Below are 9,678 nucleotides of genomic sequence, written 5' to 3'. Positions count from 1 at the left end.
ACAATCCTTTTGTGGTTGCTTTTTTGAAGTACAGCATTTTACATTATTTCTATCAAATTTTACCTTATGAGACTTGATCAATTGTCCTAAATATCAAGAGTCTGGGATTGCTATTGTCACCCACATTGTCTATCCTTCCCAGTGTTTTGCCACTCAATTAGATATCATCTTACAAGATGTTGATAAAAAAAAAAATTGTACAGATCAGAACCAAAGGCAGAGCTCTAGTTTCCTCTAGTATTGGGTCCCCTCAAGGGGGACATGCATTAATCCTTACTCTTTGGGTCTTATTATACAATCAATTTTTAAAAATTAACACTTTTTTCTTTTAAAAACTTGAGCTCCAGATTTTCTACTTTCCACTGACTTTCCTACCCAGTTAGAAGGCAAATAATATATCATTTGCACATATGAAATCATGGATAATATATTTCCATATTAGCCACATCAGTGGAAAAAAAGCAAAAAAAAAAACCCAATAAAATTATACTTTAATTTGCAATCAGAGTTCATAATTTCTTTCTATGGAGGTTGATAACATTTAAAAATCATATCTTCTTTGGAATTAACTTGGATTAATATTGATCTGAGTAACCATGTCTCTTACAGCTAATTATCATTATAACATTACTATTATTATGCACAATGATCTCTTGATTCTTTTCACATTGGTTCATAAAGATCTTACCATGTTTTTCTGAAACCCTCCCCCCTTTTCATTTCTTATTTAGCACCATGATACTCCATCATAATCATATGTCACGACTTATTTAGTCATTCCCCAACTGATGAGCATTCCTTTTATTTCCAATTCTTTGTCACCACAAAAAGAGGAACTCTAAATATTTTTGCAAATATGGGGCCTTTTCCTTTTTCTTGGATCTCTTTGGGATACATACCTAGTAACAATGTTGCTGGTTCAAAGCATATGAACAAACAATTTTATATGACTTCGAGAATAATTCCAAATTTTTCTTTAGAAGGCTGGATCAATTTACAACTCTACCAAACATTGTTTTAGTTTTATCTTTATTTTATTTTTTAATAACAAATTTATGCATAAGTTTCCCAAAGTCACACTATTCATATTGTCTTACTCCCTTTTTCCCTCTCCCTTCCCAGAACTGACAAGCAATTCAATATGGGTTGTACATGTATTATCATGCAAAACATAATTCCATAGTATTCATTTTTGTAAGCAAGTAATCTTATAAAACCAAAACCCAAAATCATATACACAAATAAACCAGTAATAAATCATATGCTTTCATCTTCATTTCTACTCCAACAGTTCTTTCTCTAGAGTCCACCAACCATTTTTTAGTGCACCTATTTCCCTTCACCTGCTGCAGCAGTTGTTATTTCCAACAGATGTGAAGTAGTTCCTCAGAATTGCATTTCTCTAATCAATAGTGGTTTAGGGCATTTTTTCATGTACCTATAGATAGTTTTAATTTCTTCTTTTGAAAACTGCCTACTTATATCCCATGACCATTTATCAATTGGGGAATGGCTCTTATTTTGTAATAACTTGACTCATTTTTATATTCAGCATGCATTTTAAAATGAGGCCTTTATCAGAAAAATAATGTAAAAGTTTTTGATACTACTTCATTGTCTTATAGTACCTTTTAGCAAACTGTGGTTTCCCTAAGATGAATGCTTTACTTCCTTAATCTCCTTGTTGACTCCAAGACTAGCATTCTATGCCCAGCTGCAATCAAGTAATACTGCTTTAGCAAAATTATTTCCAGTGTGAATTTCCAGCACTTAGATGAATGGAAAGACTATAGAAACAAAGGATCTGGGTTTAAATTCCATAATGTCACTACCTGTCTCAATTTGGTGAGTCATTTTAACCTTTATAGACATTTCCCATTCCAGGAGACTGGACTTGATAGCCTTGGGTTCCTTTCACTTGTAGATCTATGATCCTGGGAAAGAAATAGGTTTCTTCAAGGAGAATATCTCGAGAAAAACAATGCCAAAATTCAGTATCAGAAGTCACAGTCATCAACACAAAAGATCTAGAAGGAGAGCTCCTAGTCAGAGAAAAGAAAGGTTGACAAAAAAAAAAAGTATGCAGATAGTTCCCATTTCACAATGAGCCATACCTGCAGAAATGATTTTTGGCATTTAAAATTAAATTAATGTGCACCTGACAATATCATGACATCTGTCTCTTCAAATAGTGTCTAAAAAAAGCTGGATAAAAGTGAAATGTCATTATCTAAAGACTTCAAGGGTGAAAATCATCATGCTTTCCTTTAGTGAAATCATTGGTTCCTAACTCAAAACTTGTGTTTTAATCATATTCTTCCAATGACCCAAAATGAACTTTGGCAATATCTGACTTTTAAAGGGTGGTTCTTACAGTCCACAAACTTGACCTGTACTAGATAAGAGTAAGTTCAGTTCCAAAGAATGGAACCAGAAGTTGAGTTGGATGAGGATGTGTGTGGGGTGGAGCAAGGCTTAATATAAATCTTATCAAATCCTCTATTTATAAACATAAATAAAACTGAGTTTCAAGAAAAGCAAATGAATTGCCTACATTTTAGAGTGATTTTGTGGTAGAGTGGGATGACACCTTGGGACTTCTGATTCTGAGCTCAGTCCTCTCTCCACTGTATCCCATAGAATACCAAAGTATCTGGAAGCATAAATCAACAAGATCCAGTGTCCTGGAAGCCACTCTATGTTCAAACGAAGCAAAGTAATTATTTGGGTAAACAAAGATTGTCATACTTATATGTCTAAAATATGTTATATACCCAAATCTTCTGACTCCAAGCAAGTCCAGCATTTTTTTCTACTAAGTCAGGCAATAGCAGGATGATTTCTAGAGGTGTGGGTTGGTTCCTTCTGAAGATATTTTGGTGCTATTGCTTTCTATGGAAGCTTTTCCATGAAAAAGCCATGTCACATAGTCACTAACATCCTACCTTCCTCAAGTTTCAAAGAAACCATAGCACTGTGCTTTATGATAAAATAATGATGAAGATATGTCTATGGATTGACACACCACACCTAAAGTTCTATGCCATAGCTATTAATGATATTAACTTAACTTAAGGTTTTAAGTATTCCAAGGCATATTGCCATAGACCTTTGGAATACAATATATCTTGGAAGCTTTTCTTCAGATGACTAAACAAAATTGCCTGATATCAGAAGAAGAGACTTTTATGATCATTCCTGGGATTTTCCATCATGGATTTATCCTAACACACTCAGGCACATCCCTCTTGAAAAATTTTCAATTGGCATCCTTGAATTCATAAACAGAGTACATTAGCATTATCCTCCATAGTCTTCTCAGAGATTTCTGATCTGCAGAAACTATGGAGTGTAGATATCCAGTTTTCTGTTGATTGTATTGCCAAAGGGCTTCTGTTTGTGTTATGACTTGCCTTCATTTCAAAATCCTTGTACTTCTATGATATCCTGCTTCTATCATAACGCCAGAAACATGCTAAAATTTTGCTTTAATATCCTATAGCCTCATGCTCTGATTAAATACACATGCCCATAGTGATACTATATATGAAGAAGGGCCTTGTCTTAGTTTTAAAAGTCATCTTTGATACTAAGGATCAACCCTGATATTAAATCCATTAGCCCATAAGCATATTTCTGTCCCATAAGGCTCCGGTTATTTTCTTTTCACTAAGTAATTCTCATATTTCAAGGTGGCAGTAGGTTGAGAGAAGTCATGAATCCAAAGTCTAAGTGAAATTGGAATAAGGCAAGCTGAGTTTAGAGGCAATTAAAGCTAAACCAATAATGGCAATATTAATTCTTTGTATAAGTGACCCTGTTCCAGGTAGTATTAGAGCCATAGGGCCAGTGCTTATTGTCTAATTATACAATGATGGTGTTAAGTTGACTGTAGTTGTTTATCCACCTTTGTAGGAGCAATGCAACCCTATATTGATAATAAAGTCCATTCAATTGAATGGATGTATTCTTTCCGCATTTTTACTAAAATACTAAGCAAAGAGAGGAACAAATCAGTGTTATAATTGGTTTCATTGAAACTGAAATGTGTGTATAAATTTTTGTGAATATTTCGATAATTTTAGATGTGTATTTTTAGATATAGTCTTAATATGGGATCGCCTGCCAACAAATAAGTTAGCAACCCTTCTATACCTTAGTTGACCAGGGCTTCATATACTTGCAGTTGGGACCTTTTCTGAAAAAGAAATTAGAAAGTTTTTTTTTCATAATATTTTGTTAAAATGATTATTTAAATTATTAAAGACCTAGAATCCTAAACATAAAATATTATTTGGACTATGTATCTTCCATCATAACTCAGGAATCTATTTAAAGCAAGTCTCCAAGCATGCCAAAAATTTGCTAGAATGTCCTGTAGCCTCATACACTACAAATAAATGCTATACACCCACAAGTGTATTTTGTGAGGGGTCATTATCAATGAGCTGACTCAGTATTCCTTACATCTGTGCTGATAGAAAAGGTTAATTCAGATCAGATCTATGTGAGGCCAGTGTTCTACTTTGGCGCATCATTGAAAAGAGTGCACAGGTATAGATAGAGTTTTCTTAATTGAGCTAACTTGATTTGGACAAGATGTTTTAGGAACACATGTAGAAACCAATCTGCTTATTTTCATGGAGAGGGCAGATGTTATCAGAGATACTTATTGGCTTTTCAAGAAAAAAAAAATAACCCTCTGCTGTAGTAATATGGCCATTTTGTGCTCCTGTGCAAAGACTGAAATATGTGTTTTACTCTATGAGAGAATTAATGAGATGCCATATAAAATATCTCATCCAAGTACAGCAACAAATCTGAGAGACTGAAGGCTTCTCTCTCAGGTAGTTAGTTCCCTAGCCTGATTCAGAGACTATTACAACCAGAATGTATTGTTTTAGTTGCAGTTGTTGTTGCAGTTGTATCCAACTCTTTGCCACTCCATTTGGGGGTTTCTTAGCAAAGATACTGGAGTGGTTCACCATTTCTTTCTCCAGCTTATTTTACTGATGAGGAAACTGAGGCAAACTGGGTTAAGTGACTTGCCCAGTGCCATACAGTTAGAAAGTGCCTGGGGCTGGATTTGAACTTGGGTCTTCCTTATTCCAGGTCTAGTGCTCCATCCAATATATGACCTAAATGCCCCTTTTTATAAATTCTTTATCTACACTTAAATGTGCATATATTTTCTCCAATAGAGTGTAACCTCCTTGAGCATAAGGACTTTTTTGTCTTTGTTCTCAGAGCCTTGCTTTAATCATTGTGTAGTAAAATGCATTCTGATTGGTTAAATGTTGTTCAGTTAGTTTTCAGTTATGTCTGACTCTTCATGATCTTATCTGGAGTTCTCTGGGGTTTGCTTGGCAAAGACACCAGGGCGATTTTCCGCTTAAACTGAAGTAGGCAGGGTAAAATGACTTGCCTATAGTCATATGGCTAGTAAGTTTCTGATGGCAGATTTGAACTCACCAAGATGAATATTCCTGACTCCAGACCTGGAATTCCAGCTACTATACCATATAACTGCTCTGATTAGATGTGATCTAGTCCTGTCCCTTCACTTTATAGATGAAGAGGTTACAGCTTCAGAAACAAGGTCACATTAGTAGATTAAGGACTAGAACTTTGGATCATCTGACTTTTAGATCATTATTCTTCACTGTTCGATGTCTATTCAATGACTAAATACAAGGAAGCAAACCCCAAGTCCTATAATTAAACAACCTGTGTTTTTTCTGAACTATAACTGTGCTATCTTACCAATGGGCTTAGTTGGATCTGTTCTGTTCGTGAGAGTAGCTACACATAATAACTTTTTCTATTTCCTCTCAGGCTACAAGTAGATACATAAAGCATTTGTTAAGTATCTACTATTTGCCAGGCATTATACTAAGAATTGAGTTTAAAAATAAAAACAAGACAGTCCATGCTCCTACAGAGCTTACATTCTAAAGCAGGAACACAGGGGGGGAAAAGGAAGTCTTGGAAAGGGCAGAAAAGGGATTCCTTACTTGAAGCATAATTGGGTCCCTTAAAAGAATTTTTGCTTTTTTCCCACCTTTCTTAATTACCTTTTGGTGATTCTCTTGAGTTCTGTGTTTGGGCATCAAATTTTCTGTTTAAGTCTGGTCTTTTCTTTATGAATGCTTGGAAGTCTTCTATTTTATTAAATGACCATACTTTCCCCTGCCAGAATATGGTCAGTTTTGCTGGGTAGTTGATTCTTGGTTGTAGACCCAGTTCCCTTGCTTTCTGGAATATCATAGTCCATGCCTTCTGGTCCTTCAGTGTAGATGCAGCCAGATACCGTGTTATCCTAACTGTGGTTCCATGGTATCTGAATAACTTCTTAGCAGCTTGTAATATGTTTTCCTTGGTCTGGTAGTTCTTGAATTTGGCTATAACATTCCTAGGAGTTGTCAATTCAGAATTAAATACAAGAGGTATTCTGTGGATTCTATCAATCTCCACTTTTCCCTCTTGCTCTAGAATGTCAGAGCAGTTTTCTTAGATAATTTCCTGTAGAATGATGTCCAGGCGTTTGTCATGATCTTCCAGTATTTCAATAAACCTTAAATTATCTTTCCTTACTCTGTTTTCAAGGTCTGACATTTTGTGAATGAAGTATTTCATATTTTCCTCAATTTTTTCATTCTTTTGATTTTCTTTTATTGCTTCCTGCTGCCTTGTGAAGTCATTTGCTTCTAATTGTTGGATTCTAATTTTTAAGGACTGAATTTTGTCCCTGACTTTTTGGTCATCCTCTTTCTGGCCTGGTTTTTCTTGTAGGTCACATGTCATCTTCTTGGTCTCATCTTTCACCTTCTTTGTTTCATTTTCTAGCTGGTTAATTTTGGCTTTCAAGACACTATTTTTTTCCATAACTAATTTTGCTTTTTAAGTTCTTTTCCCAGTTGTCTTCAGCCTCTCTTAATTGTTTTTTTTTAATTGTATTTTGAGTTCTTCCAAAGTCTGTTTCCAATTCACTGGAGTTTCTGTGTTTTTGCTTGTTGTTCCTTTGTCCTCCTCTGTTCCATTTGCTCTTTGTTCATTACCTGGATAGAAGCTGTCAATTGTAATTTCTTTTTTCTTTTTCTGTTATTTACTCATATTTTCCCCTTCTTTCCCCCCTGTAATTGCCTATAGTCTTGTTCTCCTCATTATTTGCTGAATCTGTGGGTTTGGGCTGTTCTGTCTTAAAGAGGCTTCTTCTCTACTCTGCTGATTTACTAGATTAGGCTGATGGTATTGATGAGCCTGGAGGCCAGATCTTGCCCAGCTGGCAGCAGAAGCTGAAAAGGATCTGGGATTCCCACCCTGTTGTCAAGGTTGTAGCCTGTAGTGGTTGTAGCCTTCACCCTTGGAACTTAGTCAGAGAGGCTCTCACAGCTGTCTATGGGGGAGGGGTGTTGGAGCTTAAGCTTCCTTATCCTCTGAAGGCTTCTTATCTACCCTATACATAAGATTAAGCCAAGGTGGAGTTGATCTGCAGAGCTGGATATGCCCTGAGGCCAAAACCTAGAGGAGTGGGGAGAGGCAAGATGGAGTGTCTTGACTGGGACTAGGCTGCCTTCTCCAGTTGCCTTCCTGCTGCCTGTTTTCAATGCCCCAAGCCTGGCACAGCTGTGCTAGCAAGTCACTCCCTCTGGACTACAGCCCTTGACTGCTCTGAAACTACAGGCACAGATGGAGACTCAGCAGTGTTGGTGGGAGAAGGGGTCCTGGGTCCTTCCTTCTTCCTTTCCATTGAATCCGAGTGTTCAAGAATTCAGGCTTTTTTTGGACATACCTTTTGAGTTGAATCCAGCAGGAGGGTTTCCTAGCTCTGTCCTATTGTTAGATTTGGTTTTAAGTTCCCTCGAAGCACTGTGTTTTTTGTGTGGAAGAGTTTTCAGGGGTCTGGACTTCTGCTGCATCTAATCCACCATCTTCCTAAATTATCTTGTTATTGATGGGACCTTAATACAGTGAAAAGAATATCATATTGGCTTAAATTCAGCTCTTGGTTCTCCAACCCAAAAGAAAAACACCAAATCACCCTGGCAACAATCAATGGAAGTAATTTAATATCAAATTTCCAACTTCAGATGACTGCTTAATAATAGCAATTGTTGACCCAGGATCAAATACTGCTAATATTTTTCCTAAACAAGCATTGTACCCAAGGACTAGAGAATATGACATTTATAGGCAAGTATAAGGAATAAATGAAATGAAATCTGCTGGAATGGAATGAAGAACTGAATTCATTACTGACTGATCCCTATTAGTTGTGTGACTATGGATAAGTCACTTAATCTTTCTGAGGCTCAGACAATATTCTAAAACCATAAATAATTGATGAATTGCTATGGCCCTAATGGAAAGCATCCCTTTCTGAGGAAAGCACAAATGGAAAAATTGACATAAAAGGAAAAGTAGATAGATTATGCAACTTAGAAGCTTTCCACAATAGCTCTGACACATTCAATTCATGTTAGTTTAAGCAAATAATGGAATATTCTATGTGTGATTTGATTTTTAAGCTAATGATAGCTAAATATCATTTAATTAATACTAATCTTCAATTAATCATGGTGCAGAATTGATAGTCTAGGGTCTCTGAAACTACTTCCATTTGTTTAATTATACATAAGGGATAAATGGCTACCAAAGCACATTAGGTATCATACAATTAACAAAGAAAAAGATTTGACAAATTCACCTAATGATGTGGTGATAATTATAACCATTAAGCTAATATAAAATATGCTATTAAATCCCACATAACTTTGAGTAGTTATGCTTATGCAAATGATGAGGAATTGGATACTTATGTAAGAATAGCAGACTGTGAATCAACGTCTTCATTTCATAGGATCACAGCTTTTATACCAAGAAGGTACCTCAACCTGTATATGGAGGTTTTTTGGGAGAGGTGACAGTAAAATTTGTTTTAAAATGTAATTGTATCCTATAATACTTTTCCAAAGGCAGGAAACTATAGTTATAGTAAGACTTTCTTAAGATATATGCACATAGGGGGCAGCTGGGTAGCTCAGTGGATTGAGAACCAGGCTTAGAGACTGGAGGTCCTAGGTTCAAATCTGGCCTCAGACACTTTCCAGCTGTGTGACCCTGGGCAAGTCACTTGACCCCCATTGCCTAGCCCTTACCACTCTTCTGCCTTGGAGCCAATACATAGTATTGACTCCAAGACGGAAGGTAAGGGTTTTAAAAAAAAAAAGATATATGCACATAATAGGTTTTGGGTTGTGTGTATATAAAACTTATTGTAGGGTTGCTTGTGATGTGCTATAGCTATAGAAAAATTACTTCCTTAAATTTTTTTTCCTCAGAGAACAAAAATCTATCTTCTCTTCTTCCCCTACCACTGGGAAGAAAAAAGGAAATAAAAACCCCTATAACAACTATACATAGTCAAGCAAAATAAATATTTACATTGCTTTTAAGGATATAAATATATGAAATATATTTATATCACAAATACATGTATATATTAACAAAAATTCTATATATTATATAATATATGTGTGTTCATCACATGGATATATGTTATATATGACATATGTATACACACATATAGATATGTTTTTTTTTTAGACCTTTACCTTCTATCTTAGAATCAATACTGCATATTGAAGGGCTGTCCAGTGGGGGTTAAGTGACTTGCCC

This window comes from Monodelphis domestica, chromosome 6 (genome assembly GCF_027887165.1).
Source record: "Monodelphis domestica isolate mMonDom1 chromosome 6, mMonDom1.pri, whole genome shotgun sequence".
Classification (NCBI taxonomy): domain Eukaryota; kingdom Metazoa; phylum Chordata; class Mammalia; order Didelphimorphia; family Didelphidae; genus Monodelphis; species Monodelphis domestica.
The sequence above is the reverse complement of the archived record's forward strand: the minus strand, read 5'-3'. Positions refer to the sequence as shown.